Below are 17,467 nucleotides of genomic sequence, written 5' to 3'. Positions count from 1 at the left end.
ATAACTAGTTCTGAAATCTGCTTAGCCAGGCCACCATGTAGGGAGAGGGTGTGTGAAGCTTTGCAATTTGTGTTACTTGTAGCCCAAATCTAGGGGTGACCAGTTCACTGCCAACTAAGTGACTTGTCCTCATGTATAACATAAACTGGAGCTCACATTGTGGTGCAGCTCCTGAGCACAGCAAAAGTGCAATCTCCAAGCCTGGAGAAGCAGGTGTAAACAGGGGGGCTTCTGGGAGCTGAGCAGAATAAGCTTAGCAAGTAACAATGCACAAACTGTTGCAAAACTTTGGAGCTGCTGAACTGAATCCAACTGAATTGTTTGAGGACAATCAAAGTTGTATTTTGCTTTCACAAACGGAGAAGACAAAATCCAGAACAAAGCATATTGACACAAAATACCATTGTGTACCTGACATACAAGAAAATGCTCTTGTGGAGTTGAAATACTGCCCAACGGAGTTGTTAGCAGAGATATTCACCAGAGTCTTAGGAGTGGGCGGTATATTAAATGTTTCTAATAAATAAATAAATATTCACAAAGTCAATGCTAAGAGATCATTTTCTGGCATTGTGAGAGATGGGAGGAGTTGAAATGAGAAGTATTAGAATTCTCAAGTAGGGATGTGCACAAATCAGAATTTAATCAGTGGTTTGCATCACAGCCTGGGGAATCCTTTTAAAATGGAGGAAAGCAGGTCCATTCCTGAGAATCTGCTGCTCACCACACCTTTCCGTTTGGCCGATGCCTCACTGCCTTCGTGCAATTATGGCACAAACATGGCCTCTGCAGTGACCATTTGTGTGCTCAGTATGTGCAGAGGCCATGTGTGTGATGGCAGCTGGGGAGAGCAGTGCCAGTGTGCGATGATAGCTGGGGTGTGTGCCACCAAATCAGGCAACTGCGGTGAGTGGTGGAGGAGCAGATATGGACCTGCTCTCTTCCCTTTTAAAGGTGCCTCCGGGGGCTGTGCTGTGAATTGTTGATAGAATCTTGATTCGTCACATCCCTGTTCTAAAGCATTGCTCTTTGCGCTACAGTAACCTCTTCTGGCCACTAGAGGCATGATGAGATGTTAATAGGTCTGTCTTGGTCAGAGTCAGTTAGAATTGTTCAGCTGTTGAAGGCTAGTACCTGTTTGAGTATGTTGTTCAATGGCTCGCTCTCTCAGTAAGTGATGTTTTAGTTTCTTAATAAATCTATTTGGGTTTTTTTTAACTCAACCTGTCTCCAGATAATCTCTTGAGCTAAACCTCTTTGCCACCAGAGCATACTCTGCTGTGTGAGGACTTAGGAACAGAGGAAGCTGCCATATACTGAGTCAGACCATTGGTCTATCTAGCTCAGTACTGTCTTCACAGACTGGCAGCGGCTTCCCCAAGGTTACAGGCAGGAATCTCTCTCAGCCCTATCTTGGAGATGCTGCCAGGGAGGGAACTTGAAACCTTCTGCTCTTCCCAGAGTGGCTCCATCCCCTGTGGGGGAATATCTTACAGTGCTCACACTTCTAGTCTCCCATTCATATGCAACCAGAGCAGACCCTGCTTAGCTAAGGGGACAAGTCATGCTTGCTTCCAGAAGACAAACTCTCTTAATGTTCACACCCCTCAACATGATTCCCCCCGCCCGCCACAAAAGACCCACCAAGAAGCAAGCAAGCACTCCTGGTCTCTGCCACCAAGCCAAGCCATAGCAGCAGGGGTGTTCTTAGCTCAACGGGGGTGGAGGAGGAGAAGTGCAGCCAGCCCAGCAGTAGGGGTGTGCAAGGTCCGGAGTCCCCCCCGGTCCGGCACAGGGGGACTGTTACTTTAAGCGGGGGTGGTGGTAGTACTTACTCCCCCCCCCGCCGCTCTTCCCCCTCTGGCGCTGGTCCTTTTAAGCATCTTCTTGGGGCGGCAGAGTTCCTCCCTGCCGCCCCTGCCCCCGTCGTTGTTCCTTAAGGCTTCAAAGAGACTAGAGCTAGCGGCGCGCATGCGCCCTGCGTGGTGCACGTGTGCTCGTCTTTGATGCTGGCGCGCGTGCGCCGCTAGCTCTAGTCTCTTTGAAGCCTTAAGGAACAACGACGGGGGCAGGGGCGGCAGGGAGGAACTCTGCCGCCCCAAGAAGATGCTTAAAAGGACCAGCGCCGGAGGGGGAAGAGCGGCAGCGGGGGGGTAAGTACTACCCCCCCCGCTTAAAGCTACATGCCCCCGCCCATCCGAACCTCCGGACCGCCGAACCGGTCCAGAGGTCTGTAACAGTGTGCCCGGACCGAACCATGCACACTACTACCCAGCAGGAGGGGGAAATGAACAGCATGTCCCAGTGGGCAAGGAAGGTTGGTGGAAATGGACAACAAGGCCTTCCCCATAGTGGTGGGGTTCCAGCACTTGCCACCCCCTACACCCATGCCTGAGGCAACCACCTCATCCTTCCCCATGGAAGGGCAGCCCCTAGTGAAGGGTGGTGCCTGTAAACAGTTCATCTAATCATCATTTTATCTTGTTGGTATATGGTTCTCTGGAATAATTATTTTTATATCATTTTTAATAATGTTATGAAGTTTCTCCTCCCTCCCCCATTGAATTCTAGATCTTGCAGGCCTTGATAAACAAAATTCTGTTTAAAAATTCTGTTTTTGATCATCACTTACCATTGCATTTACAACTATCTGGCCCACCTTTGTGAAAACAGCTCTGTGGAGCTCATTTGGTCAGTGGCTTACTCCGTGTGTTCCTTTGCTTGCAGCATTTGATATGCATCCGTTTGTGGTCTGAGCCAGCTCTTGGGACAAACTGAGCTCCTGGTACTAAAGCTTCTCTCTGGTTTGTGGGAACATGAGACTTCGGAGGGGAATCTCCAGCTAGAGGTAAGTTTCCTTCCTTCCCTCCCTCAAGTCAATACAGAAGGAAATGATGTAAGGTCCAGAGATTAATGGAGGAGGTCTGAGGGTGGGGCTTGAAGGACTGTCTGACTATTCGGGTGACCCCACCACAAGTCTGTCTCTTTGACAGGGAGCTAGATGGTCCATTACAGAGCAGAGTACATTCTTGGTCTGATACAGCATCTGTCTCTTCCGTTCTTGTGTCAACCTCATTTTTAGCCATTGGCATTTATATCATGTTTTTTGAGTGTTCAGAGTGATTCACATACATTGTCTCAGGCCTGGTCTACAGAATGAGGTGGAGGAATCTTGAAGGGATTGACTGGACTGGACCATTTCAGACTACAGGTGGAAAATCCTTTGTTTTTGATGCTTCTGCATGTACAAAATATTCAGCAAGTAAACCAAAAACTACCCAAACCTACCACACCAGGAGCCCCTGGTGGCGCAGTGGTAAAACTGCCGCCCTGTAACCAGAAGGTTGCAAGTTTGATCCTGACCAGGGGCTCAAGGCTGACTCAGCCTTCCATCCTTCCGAGGTCGGTAAAATGAGTACCCAGAATGTTGGGGGCAATATGCTAAATCATTGTAAACCGCTTAGAGAGCTCCGGCTATAAAGCGGTATATAAATGTAAGTGCTATTGCTATTGCTATTGGGGAAAAGAGGTTCTATCCCAGCCTACTCCCTGCTGTGCTGGACTGCGCAGGGAATTCTGGTTTCTTTCCCTCCGCCCCTTATAATGCATTCAAAAATGTGATCCCCATCTGCAGCCGGATATGATAGAGTCATTCTGCCACTTCAGGAGTCTCTGCCATATGATTACCACATTTTGTGTAGTCCAGACCTCAGTAATGGGTGGGTAGACTTCAAGCTTCTGGGAACTACGTTTTAGCCTGCTTTCCGCATGGAAAGTAGAGTCATCCTTTGCCAACAGCTAGAGTTCCATTCTGGCAAAACCTCGCCGTTGGCAAATTCGCAGTCTATGGGAAACAGGCAGTTAGGGGGAACCGTGACTGCAAAAAGACCTAAAAATAAAGGAAAAAATACCAAAAAATGCTACAAACCCACAAACAACCCTGTAAAATCGCCAAGAGCCACCAAGAAGAATGAGCAGTTGAACCTCTGGGAATTTTTTGAACCCTCCCCAAATCACTCAAAGGCATTTTAAATTGGCAAGGGACAGCAAGGGTCACCAAGAAGAATGAGCTGATCAAGCCTCTGAACCCCCCAAAATTGCTGAACCCCCCCCTCACTAAAAAACCTTGCCAACCATGGATACTCGGGTCGTGCTTGGAAGACCATGCACGACCCATGCACATTTCCCATGCGCATATATTCAAAATCGCGGTTGGTAAAACTGTGGTTGGCAAGGGGTGACTGTACCCCGAGGTACATTTTTGAGTCTGGACCTAAAAGCCTTTGCAGCCCGCCCCCCCCCCCGCAAATTAAGCATCATCATGCTCAGCTGGGTGACCACACCACCCAAGACAGACTAAAGAGGATTTGGGGGCCCACAGGGGCTGTGGAGGCCCTGGACTTTGGCCCCGAGGTCCAGAGGTAAAAATGCCTCTGACTGTACCCTTATGTGATTGCCTTGCTTGTCCGTGTGTTAGGGATGTGCTGAAATGCTACTGGGCTTCCGAATCGCAGCACAGTCCCTTTAAAATTGAGGTCTTACCCAGCCCCTTTAACACGGAGGAGAGCAGGTCCATCCCTTCTCCTCCTCTGATCGCCACCATTGCAGTAATCCCAGCGTTCCCCCCAGGTATTCCTGCGCACAGGCAGGGCATCTCCCATATGCCCCTGCATGGAGGCCATGCATGTGCCCATGTCGCTCAGTCCTATCTAGTCTAGCATCCTGTTTTCCATAGTGGGGAACTGTGGTGCTTCTCAGAAGCACCACAAGGAAGCTTTTAGGAAGCCCACAAGCAGGAGATGAAGGCATGCCCCTTCTACTGCCGTTGCTCCACTACAACTGGTGTTCTGGGGCATCCTGCCCCTGAACCTGGAGGGTACCCAGGAGTCATACAGTCATGATAAGCTGGTGAGCTTCATGGATGAATAGGGATTTGAACCTGGGTCTCCTCATCCTAGTCTGACACTTAACCACTATGTGCCATACTGGCTCCCTAGTTAGTTCATGTTCAAGGTTAGATTTGAACCACAGACTTCCTGGCTCACAATTGTAGCCAGCTTCTCAAGCTCATTATCACTGGATTTTGTCAAGTTTTAATGAGGGTTAAGGAACGGCCTCCTTGCTATTAAAACCTTCAAAACCCCATCTGTGGAAGCCAAGTGATAAGCGAAACCTTTTGAAAAAAGATTTTATCTTAAGATGTCAGAAAGCCAAGCTTGGAATTCAAAGCCTTTATTTCAACTTGCCCTTTGCTTTTATAGAGCCAATGTGGAGTTGTTGTTTTTTTGCTGCGATTTTTCAGCTGTCAGCTAGTGTATATAATTAAGTCATCATAATTAAGCTTTAGGCTGAGATATTTATTCTGAAGAGGGTCTAAATGATTATTTTTCCTAGTCTCTAGGTAGTTAATGATGGCCTTGCAGCTGAGAACCAAGCCTGCTTTCTACTCCTCTTCCTTGTTTCTTGTCACACCTGGATGTTAAGGAAACAAAACAGGGGTGGTGGGGAAGTTTGGGCATATTGATACAGCTCAGAACTCAAAAGAAACTGTGCACACTACTGGATAAGGGAAAAACAAACTAGTGGAAAACTGGAATAGCACAGACTGGACTGTAACCTGGGAACCTGTATGATAATATTATCAAATAAGAAAAATAATACCCATTGACAAAATGCATATACCGCTTCTCTTCTAGGCAGGGGTACTATATTGGAAACAGAAGAATAAGCAAATGTCAATATCAAATATCATTACAAACATACATATAGTGAAAAAACATTCATAGGTTGCCACAATTTCCTCCATTTGCAAAATAGGACCTAGAGCAATTCAAATCCTCAACTACACAACAGCACACTAATAACAGTTCCAAATACTGACAAGGATGACCCTTAAGATACAAAAAGCAATAACAGATACTGTCTGTCTTGTAAAGACTTTTAAAAAGTTGTCAGAGATGGGGAGGCTCTTATTTCAGCAGGGAGCGAGGTAGGACAGGTCTTGCACCCAGCTGTGGGAGCTGTGCACAGTCCTGAGTTTTGGTTGTCAGCAAAAACCAGGGTAGGAGGAGGGGGTAACTGTTTGTGTGGGAGGCAGGCACGGGTTCCAACAGTGTTTCCTCCACCCTCAATAATATACTGGGTAGGACAACGCCAATGGAGCCTGTGCCTGCCTCTCACATGATCATTTCCCCCTCCTCCTACTTACCAAGGTGTTTGCAGAAATCACACACAGGGCCTGAAGCTGGACTTGTCCTGCCCAGTTTATGGCTGTGAGAACTGCCATAGTGAATGGTCTGGGAGCAAGGGATGCAAAAGTGTTATTGGGGCTAACTGGGGTGTACTTGATCAGCAACCTGGATTTGGAAGGCCCCATACAAGAATGGAATATGCATCTAATAAAAATACTTTTAAAAATAAAAAACGCAGCACTCAGACTCTAAATTCAGTAATAAAAGCTGCAACCTTTTGGGTTCTCTGATTTCAGTGAGCATTGCTCATGTACTTTTCAAGCTTAACGGCACAGCAGTAATGACTTAAAGATTGCCATTTGTGTTTAAAAAGAGAAGTGAGCTGAAATTCTCAGGAAGCGAAAGGATGGAGCAGGTTAGCTATTGGACTCAATGAGCCATACAGTGGGTAACCTGCATATTCAACTACTAATCTACAATTGAATTGCTACATATCAGATATTCTAACACAGAACTCTAAAAATGGCCAGTGGAACTGCACAAACGAAAGAACCATCTTCTAATCCACCTGAGTGATTGTCCTAGCAGGTGAGGCCCATCACCTGTCTGGCGCTAAGGTTGGCACATTAACAGACTCTTTACCCAGCTCCATCCTTCTTTGTCCTGACCACCAGAAGGTAGGAATCTGGAATCTTCTAGGCACATGGTTTTTGCTTTATTTAAGGAGGCTGCATTTTGCCCCTCTTTCTTGCCTTCCAGACCTGACCCCAGTCGTGACCTCACACCAGCCCAATTCTTCAGCCGGTATGTCAGGAGATGCAATGTCCCGTCCTTCCCATGTCTCCAGGAATTATATTTTTCTCCCACTAGACCCCCATTCCTATGCCGTGTATGGATGACTGTGTATGGATGTATAGGACTAAACTGCTAGGAATAGGTTAGAACGATTTAGGATTTGCTCCTTAGGATTTGATGTTTTTAGGATTTTTGTTCTAGTTTTTTTTTAACCAGTTTGTTGAGGAAGGGGGGCTTAGCCCCTTCCCCTGGGGTGAAAGCATGCTCAGCCTCAACCAAAAACTCACAAGTGGGGTGGTCCAGGAAGAGAGTGAGGATGTAGCATCAGCCAGCTGGGCTGAATCGCTGACAATGTGTGATGACAATCCTAGCAATATGAGTGGATCACTCTCTCATGAGAGCATTTGGCTATAGAGATGCGCATGCGGACGGAAAGGCTTTTACCTTAAGCGCCCCTTCCAAGAGCCTTGGCTTCCATTAACACAATCCCACATTCTGTTCCACTGGCAGCACTCACCCAGCTACCCAGGAACCACCTTAGTTCTTAGGTATCCTATCCCAGAGTTCCCTGCTGCGGCTAATCTGCATCCACTGCAATGTCGGGCCCAGCCAGACCTGAGTTGTCCGAAAACATAGTCATCCCCAGGCTTCCCTGATCTGCCTGCCTGAAGCCGCTCAGATGCGCGGAAGGGCCCAGACTCCCTGGAAGTCCAGAGGGTTGAGTGGATAGGGGGAGGTACCGGACATTTCTATTTTTAACCAGAAGTGCCAGGAGTCCCACACCAGTGGGGCCCCCTAGGAGCTGGAATGGTTTATCTCACGAGGAGGTGATCCAATGAAGAGCTGAAGCACATTACACATCCCAGCTCCCACTGATGAAGCCTCTCATGAGAATAGTGAAAAACCCCGGCCAGCAAGCCACACAAGGCCGAATGTAGCTTGGGCTTTCCTTGACAGCTTGGCCCGGGTCTGATTGCCTGAGAACACCCTCACTTACAGGGGGCCACAGAACCAATGCAATATCCAGAATCCTTTGCCCGCCTTATTCATTCATTCATTCATTCATTCATTCATTCATTTATTGTTGAATTTATATACCGCCTTTCATTAAAAACAATCTCAAGTTTACAAAAGTTAAAAAACATACAATAAAATGACAATAAGAATATTAGGCTACAAATATAAAAACAAACCAAATTTAAAATCTATAAAATACAAGCATAAAAACTATAAACAGGTAAAAACACATAGAAGCAGCAATAAAAACAATCATGTAAAAGCCTGGATAAAAAGCCAAGATTTAACAAGCTTTCTAAAAACTGTGATAGAGTCTAAGGAGTGAATGGCCACTGGGAGAGCATTCCAGAGTCTGGGGCAGCAACAGAGAAGGCCCTGTCCTGAGATCATGGCAGCCGAGCCTCCCTCATTGTCGGCACCCAGAGCAGAGCTGTGACATGACTAAGGCATGGGTAACTGCGGCATTTAGCAGGGAGAGAGTAACTGGCCCTATCCACCCCCAGCATAGTACCTCCACTGACTGTTGCTGGTGTCTTTCTTATGTTTCTTTTTAGATTGTGAGCCCTTTGGGGACAGGGATCTTCTTATTTATTTATATATTCTCTGTGTAAACTTCCCTGAGCCATTTCTGGAAGGGTGGTATAGAAACTGAATAAATAAAAAAATTAAAATATAATATGCATACTCACACCCAGGAAGCTAACACACACCCTTCCTAGAGTTCCAGATAACCAGTCCCCCTTGGACCTTCTCTCAGTCCTGCACCTAGTGTCCCCCAGGCACCATGAGTTCCATCATTAACTGGTTCCTCAGCTTCACTTTAAGTTATGTTCATTAACATCAGATAGTCCACTTGTATTTCATATATAAGAATCCACTTTGATTTATTAGCGGTTAAGATTTTTATTCGTGAAAAGTGTTAAACTTTAGAAAGTCAATGTTTTTGTCATACAGGTCAACACGTGTGTATTATTGTCACATGAGAAGGCCCACTTATCCCTTGTTTTCAATCTCCCTTAATAACATTTCTTTAGTGGACTTCTGCTGCATCTCTCAGTCTCAGAGAAAACTGCCCACCCTTTTCAGTCCCAGTGGGGAGAGTAACAGGAGATCCCTTGTAACTGTTTAATTTTTAAAAAAATATTTTAATTTTTGTTTTAATTCATTTTGTGTGTGTTGTAAACTGTCCAGAGACATGAGTTTTGGGTGGTATACAAATATATTAAATAAATAGAGAGGGCTTATCTCTCTCTTTTTTCTTTTTCTTATTGCAATAAGGTTACAGTATAATCAAGGAGGATAATAATACATGTAGAAAGAAAGAGAAAGAAAGAAATCCATTAACACACCTTAACATGATAGGATATGGCCAACACAGGAGAAGAAGAAAAAAGGGGATTTTTTAAAAAACCACCTTCTTCAAGGATATTTGACTTAAGTTTCAAACCACAAACAGTTCAACAGCCCTCCCAGTACTGAGAAAAGCCCTGAACTATATGGAGGTCAGTGAAGAAATGGCTCTCACGTTGAAGTGGGGTGTTTTTTGTTCTTTGGCCAAAGTGGCCCCCACTTGAAAAATAGTGAAGATCAGTGGCCTGTTGTTTTGGGAGATAGTTAATTCGCCGTTTTACACTGGCACACGTTTATCGTGGTTCTGACTGATGAAAGCACACCCATGCAGAGATCCCCCACCGCTAGCTTTTGGGCTACTCTTGTTGCTAGCAATATAGATTCTAGCCCCCAGGTGATGGAGTTGATGAGTCCTCTGGCTTCTAGAGGCATCACCAGCTGGCTGACATGATTGCTTCGCCAGCAGAGTCTTTGGAAGCGTGCTGGATTGCAGGGAGTCAAGTGAGGCCTCAAATAGATTTGCAGGATCTCGCTACTGCCAATGCATGAAAAACAGCTTGACTCCCAGAGTCCAGATCTGAGCTGGCAGAGGCAGTTGGAGAAATATCCGTTTACAAGCCAAAGCCAGTTGGCAGGACACAACAAAGGCCAGATCTCTGGGCGCTACTGTTGGCTTGCTGCTCTTCTTGGGGAAGAATGAGCTGCGTTTAATGGCTAGGAGATGCTGGACATGGGATTTTCACAAGGGCACAATGACTCAATTAGTGTCTGAGTATCAAAGCTTAAACTCAAGAGACAGTAGCCTTGCTCACACTCACACAGTTGTTCTGTTCAAGGCTTGTACAATCTGTGTACAGTGGCTGGCATGCAGAGCAAGGAATTGCCAGTGTAGCAAGAGAAACGGACCAACAGCATTTCCAAACGAACTGCACTGGTACTCTGGAAAGGGGGCATTTTCGACAACCTCCCCTTCCCCCTGCACAGCCCGGACAAGGAACTTCCTGGGGCAGGGGAGGTTGTCAAAAATTGCCCCTTCCCTGCTGCATCAGCACAGCAAAGCAGATGCTCTACCACTGAGCTACGGCCCCATCTCATGAACTGGGCTCACTGCTTGTCCCCAGCAGCGCCTGATGCTCCAGCGGGGGAAGGACATGCTGCCCTTCTTCCCATCCCCGCTTGCTTGCTGGCTCACTCCTCCTCCTGGCCACATCTGTCCATCCAGGCGCTACACTTAAATACCATGCACCATGGTGAGCTGGCACCTGGAATGGTGGCACCCTGGTATAAGCACATTCTTTAGGTCCCACTGTTCAAACAGCTTTTGAAAACCATGCCGGTTTTGAAACCAAGACCTGCACACACTCTTTGCTAGAGGCAAAAGTGAGATGCATGTGCATGTGTTGAGCAGAAATCTTTCTTTCTAACGGTTCATCAGCACTCTGGAAGAAATCTCAGACTGTAACCTTCCAGCCTACAGGCAAATCTTCATGTCTGGGCTTTGATTGATAAATAATCTACAATGAGGCTGTTCCCATTCACAGCCTAACCCAGGCTAGGGAAGCCCAGCCTGGGTTAGGCTGTGTGTGAGAACCACCAGGATGGAGCCCAATACTGGAGGGGCAGAGCCGCCTAGCCCAGCATGTTAACACAGCTTAAGGTTTTTTTTTGTTTTTTTTAAAAAAAATAATAATAAACAAACATGGAAACTGACCATTTGGTACAGGTTACAGGACATGTGTTTGGTTAACATTAGTTTTCTTCTCTGGCCCAATTTCCATGAAGTGTGTTGTGTTTCCATACATCACATGCTCAGTACAGCCAAGTTGTAGCTGACTTTAAACAGCAAAATAGGAATTTTGCCATTTGCATGCGCGCACACACACGGCTTTATTGCTACTTAAGGAGTAGACTGGAAATCTGTCTTCTCATGTGGAGGAACACTGTGATTCACCTTTTCTAAATCTTAGCAATTTTAGTTTGCTTTGGCTCTTGTTGTCAAGATAACAGCATGGCCCAACTGAGAAACCTTTATTGTGGAGGTTCCTATAAAAATGTCTTGCTTTTTAGTAACTTATCATGTTTTGTTAACAATGGGGACCATTTATGCAGATTTCTATTACATCAGCAGGTATTACATTGCTAATATCTAGAGTGTATTGTGTACTGTATTGTTCAGCCCCCCCCCCCCTCCGCCCCCAAGTGATGTAATTTAACAGGGCTGTTCTTTCCTCCACTGTAATGCCTTGGTGATTACAAACCTCTTCATTACAAGACCCCACCCCACTCCACCCCACAAAAGGTAGAATTTGTACCTTTTTCATCCAAAAATGTACAAAGATTCTGCATTTAAACATCCCACATTTTGTGCCAGGGAACTGCATGTTCTTTTTCCTGACCTTTGCACAGTTTCGCATATTATATGTGCAGCTACAAAATGAAACCTTCTAGAACTACAAGAAAACTAGAAGAGTGTCCTCTAGAAGGCCAAGTCCCTTTTCAGTTTATGAGCTGAAGAGTGGCCTGAGGGCTTTTCACTTTGGTTCTGTTTTTACTGGTGTATAAACAAGCAAGCTAGGAGATCTTAATAAATAAACTAGAACTAACGATGGAAACTAGACACTTCTCAAACAGATGGCTGAGATGTTATGACTGCCTTCCTATGCTCACTTCCTTGGGAGTAAACTCTGTTGAGCACAGTGGGATGTGTTTTCAAGCTAACAAATAGAAAAGAATGTGGGTAGTGGGAACCATCATGGTTTATCAAGAGCAAGTCATATCCATCAAATCTCATCTCCTTCTTTGATAGAGTTACTAGTTTAGTAGATCATGGGAATGTTGTGGATATAGTATGTCTTGATTTCAGCAAAGCATTTGACAAAGTCTCCCACAGTATCCTTGCTGACATTGGTAAAATGTAGGCTAGACAATCTACTGTTAAGTGGATTCACAGCTGGTAAAACAACCATAACCAGTGAGTACTCATTAATGGGTCCACGCCGTCCCAGAGGGGAGGCATCACGTGAGTTGCCACACAGCTCTGCCCTGGGTCCTGTGCTATTCAACATTTTTCATAAGTGACTTGGAGGAGGGACTAGGGGCTATTGCTTATCAGATTTGCTTTGGACAAGCTCAAATACTGGGCCCAAACCAACAAGACTAAGTTCAGTTGAGACAAATGTAACATCTTGCATTGGGGTAAGAAAAATCAAATGTCCCTGCTAACTAGGCAAAGAGGCACCTTGTAAACATGGTGATTCTCTTTATTTAGCAGGGGGAGAGCAACTGGCCCTATCCACCCCCAGCACAGTACCCTTTCAGTGACTATTGCTGGTGGTGTCTTATGTTTCTTTTTAGATTGTGAGCTCTTTGGAGACAGAGATCCATCTTGTTTGTTTGTTTATTATTTCTCTATGTAAACTGCTTTGGACACTTCTGTTAAAAAGCGGTATATAAATTTTTTGTTGTTGTTGTAGTTATAGGAACACACAAGTATAGGAACAGGGAGACCTGACATCTGGATAGGGACCTATACATAGGTATCTTAGTGGACAATAAATTGAACATGAGCCGGTGGTGTGATGCAGCTACTTAAAAAGCTAATGCAATCCTAGGCTGTATTCTAGGTGCCAGCCGTGAGCTCAGAATTGTACCCAGCTCCAGAGTGAGGGTGGAGGGAAAGCACTCCCCACACCTCCCTCCTCTGCCCCCAGCTCACGGACAGTCATGTCCCCCTCCTCCTATCTTGCTTGTAGTATTCTCACAGTGGCCAATTGGGAGCATGCATGGCTCCCCAATTAGGGTAGAAGTCTTCTCCTACCGTTAAGCCGGTCATTAGAACAGCCTTAAGGACTCTTGAGAACACACGGACAAAGGAGTAGCTCTCTACTGTTTGTGTGAGCAGACATATCTTCCAGATGGTTGTGAAATAACTCTTCATTCTAATGTGATGATATATCTAGGCAGGGGTCTATAAATCCACTTGCCAGCTCGCCACTGGCGAGTGCCCCCAGCCCTCTGGCAAGCAGGATGCCCAGCATCACACAGATATCCTCCCCAGAGGTCTCATTTCCGCTTCCATTTCTGAGAAGGTGAGGAGCAGCAGGAGGGACCCTTTCAGAGCAGCAGGAGAGGCCTCCCACTGTTTCTTACCCTCTCCATCCTCCGAGTGTAAGAGACAGAAGACCCACTTCTCTCTGAAACTTTCTGGCCAGAGGTGCCAGAAAAGGATCTGGGGGAAGAGAGGGGATTGGTGGCCACCATAAATAATGGCTGGAAATGGCTTGACTACCAAGCCAGAGGTTGCTAGTTCAAATCCCCACTGGTACCTATATTTGGCAGCAGCGATATAGGAAGATGCTAAAAGGCATCATCTCAGACTGTGCGGGAGGAGGCAATGGTAACCCTCTCCCGTATTCTACCAAAGACAACGACAGGGCTCTGTGGTCGCCAGGAGTTGACATCCACTCGACGGCACATTTTACCTTTAATGAGCTAAACCTCAATTTGGGGAACCCTTTAACTAGGTTGGAGTGAGCAAACTTGGCCTTCCAGCTGTTGTTGAACTACAACTCCTATAATCCCCAGCCATAATAAATTGTGGCTGGGGATGATGGAAGTTGTAGTTCAACAACAGCTGGAGGGCCAAATCCACCCATTCCTGAACTAGGTATTGGGCTAATCTTCCACATCATTCATGTTGCACCCTGCACCTTCCAGTGTGGATATTGTCCCTCCATCCCACTCTCTGTTAGGAACATAGGAAGCTAGCTTCTGCTAAGTCAGACCATGGGTCCATCTTGCTCAGTATTGTCTGCACAGACTGGCAGAGGCTTCTCCAGAGTTGCAGGCAGGGGTCCCTCTCAGCCCTGTCTTGGAGATGCCAAGGAGGGAATCTGGGGCCTTCTGCATGCAAGCATGCAGATGCTCTTCCTAAAGTGGCCCCATCCCCTAAGGGGAATATCATACTGTGCTCACATGTGGTCACCCATTCAAATGCAAACCAGGACAGACCCTGCTTAGCAAAGGAGACAATCCATTCTTGCTATGACAAGACCAGCACTCCTCTAAACCTTTTAGGGAGTGGAAAGGAAACCTTGCTTGTTCATGAGAACAGTTGGATTTACTGAAGATGCACAGGTGCTGCCGATAGGTTTTCTTGACAATGGCAGATTTCATAAAACCGCAGACATAACCATTCTTTCCTAGTGAGCTTTCATCCCCCGGTCCTTGCCAGATGAATGTGAGCTAGGCTCTGAGTGGCTCAATCTGTAGGAAGCCCTTTTATTCCGCTGACGTCTTGCAGCGATCATGAATGCTGGTCCCGGTTGGAGTGACAAGATGTATGCTTTCTCCTTGTGCGGTTTGCCTTGCCTAGCAGCCAGGAGGCTGTAGACCTCTGCTCCAGAGCTCAGGCACAAGAGATGGCAGCGGAGGCTCGTATCGACAGGACGCTTAATTCTCGTCCTTCCCATTAAGTCTTTAGCTGTGTTATCTTGTTTGCTTGGCTGCCTGCAACGCACGGCATCCTGCCTTGTAGCTGAATTAAAGCAGGCTCCGTTGCTGGTGGCCTTGGAGAAGTGTCTATGGCGTGAAGAATGGCTGTGATTTTCCACAGGGAGAGTACTTTTATGACCTTCTGAGGCCTGGTTTCCCAGAGAGATGCATGGCTCTCAGAGCCATACATCATGCTTTGGATGAAAACGGCTGGGTTTGTTAAGTCTGGGGTTCCCACCGCTTTATAATGTGCAAAGCTGCGTGGCAGTTACTGAGGAGAGAACATCCCCACCTCCTTGTCAGTCCTCCCCTGCCCTCTTCCCTCTTGCTGCTAGCTTTCTAGAGTGTGCTTGCTATTGCCTGCATGCTGAGAAGATAGCATGGAGCATGCTCCCACCACCAGCACCAGTGAATGGTACAGAAGATGCATCTGGTGGGCCACTGTGTGAAACAGGATGCTGGGCTAGATGGGCTTCCTTGGGCCTCAGCCAGCAGGGCTGTTCTGATCTTAAAGATGAATGATTCTCACTTCCCTTCTGCCCATTTGTCTGTGGCTCTTGTGGGCCAGAGGAGAGGAAGCACTGGGCATGAATTGTCCCCTTTGCTAAGCAAGGTCTGCCCTGGTTTGCAGTTGGATGGGTGACTACATGTGAGTGCTGTAAGATATTCCCCTTAGGGGGTGGGGCTATAGCTTAGTGGGAGAGCATCTGCTTTGCATGCAGAAGGTCCCAGGTTCACTCCCTGGCATTTCCAGGTAGGGCTGGGAGAGACTCCTGCCTGAAACCTTGGAGAAGCCACTGCTAGTCAATGTTGACAACACTGAGCTAGATGGACCAATGGTCTGACTCAGTACAAGGCAGCTTCCTGTGTTCCTATGACCACCCGAACTCTCATGCAAATAGCCTCTATTCCCATCAGTAGCCCTGATTCTACATACTGTGGGATGCTTACGAATCTGGGAAGGACACGAAGCACCTTAGCCTGTTTGGCCCATTTGCAATAATGCACTAACAGATTTTTTTGGTGCTTATGCATTAAGTCAAGCAAAGCTGAAGCTACAAAACTTTGGCTAAAATCATGACTACCAACGTGGGCACAGAATGGAGAGTTGTGTGCCTGTTGTGGCAACCTTCCACTCTAAGGCTTTGCCCAGCGTGCAGAGGGGAGAGTGAATTTTGGAGATTCTATCTTCTCTTCAAAGTGCCCTCTGCCTGATAGAACTATGACCCTCAGGGACATACTTTCATGTGACACAGAACATTTCCAGTGGAAGGAGCAATGGTTGACATTAACACACACACATACACACCATTCCTGCAACACATGGAGGTTTGTTCTGAGGACTGCATGACCCTCAGGGACATATTTCTACGCAGGGTGTGCAAGAACCCCAAAATTCACCTCTGCACTATGTGCTGGTTGCCGTGCAACTAGATTCAGTCCTCCACAGTGAGCACACAGCTCACATTCCATGCCTGCTTCCTTAGTCAGGTTTTTAGCCATTGTAATCCTTGTTCAACAGTTGCACTAGTTTTGCCAGACAATCATTTTTCTGTTTTTTGTTTTGTTTTTTGCAGGTTGACATACAGGAATAAGCATCTTCCTACCTCCGTGGCATCTTCCAGAACTTAATTTGGTTTGGTTGACGGAGCGGCCTGAAGAAGAAAGGGAAGAATGAGACAGCTGAAAGGGAAGCCCAAAAAAGAGACATCCAAAGACAAGAAAGAGAGAAAGCAAGCCATGCAAGAAGCCCGGCAGCAGGTTGCAACGGTGGTGCTTCCTACACTGGCTGTGGTGGTACTTTTGATTGTGGTCTTCGTTTACGTGGCCACCCGTCCAAATACAACTGAATGATATGGATTTTTGAACTCTAACTTTGGGCAAGCATGCCCACCCACTACTCTGCCAAGAAAAAAAAAAGCCTTTCCCAATTTCCCAGTTATTAGTATTCTTTCTACAAAGGAATCTCCTTTTATCTTCTTTCTTTTACTTGCTTCAAGCTTTGTGGTTTCTCTCTTGGAATGTAAAATAGAACGTATTTGCTACTATGGCAAAAACCCCACAAAAAATAAATTTTAGGTTCCAGCATACGTGCCTTTTAGACTTCAGTGATGGAGGATTTTCCCTTTTAAAATCCGTGTGTTGTAAAAAAAGGATTCTGTTGCTTTCTAAATTGGTAGAAATTGGCTTTTAGCTCTTCAAAGTATCGACAATGTCACCCATGTCATTTCCATGACTTCTTGTACATTGGCTTCCTGACTTCCAAAGAAGTGAATTATTCCACCCTTTGTGATTATATAATGTCATTTGAAATCCTTTTGATTAAAACAAAAAAATATTTATTTTTGGAATAAAGAGGACAAATCCTACATAAAAGCCTCCGTCTTGGTTTGCCCCTAAAAAGGTTCCATTGTGAAACATGACCTCTGTTATGCAATGTTTTTCATTAAATATAAGTCAGGGTGCAAACAAAAGGTTTCTTTCTTCCCGTTGAGGCTTAACCAATGAATAATTTAAAATGAGGTCAAGATCTTATCAGAGTAGTCTGTGCTGGCAAAACAGCTTGAGGGAACTCACAGGCAGCCATAATGTCAGTTCAAATGGTAGTTAATTAATGTTCC

At 46.1% G+C, this 17,467-nt stretch overlaps 1 long non-coding RNA gene across 3 annotated transcripts in view; it reads left to right on the top strand.

The window, feature by feature from the left end:
• The window catches only part of LOC128351465 (uncharacterized), a 101,597-nt gene extending 84,661 nt beyond the window's left edge, over positions 1 to 16,936 (top strand). For all 3 annotated transcript variants that reach the window (XR_008319787.1, XR_008319788.1, XR_008319789.1), the window contains exons 2-3: positions 2,728 to 2,848; positions 16,424 to 16,936. This is a non-coding gene — a long non-coding RNA (uncharacterized LOC128351465). The remainder of the gene's footprint in view (positions 1 to 2,727; positions 2,849 to 16,423) is intronic.
• Positions 16,937 to 17,467: the final 531 nt, after the last annotated feature.

The sequence above is a fragment of the Hemicordylus capensis genome, chromosome 3, assembly GCF_027244095.1.
Source record: "Hemicordylus capensis ecotype Gifberg chromosome 3, rHemCap1.1.pri, whole genome shotgun sequence".
Lineage (NCBI taxonomy): Eukaryota > Metazoa > Chordata > Lepidosauria > Squamata > Cordylidae > Hemicordylus > Hemicordylus capensis.
Note: the sequence above shows the minus strand (reverse complement) of the source record. Positions and strands in the feature narration are given on the sequence as shown.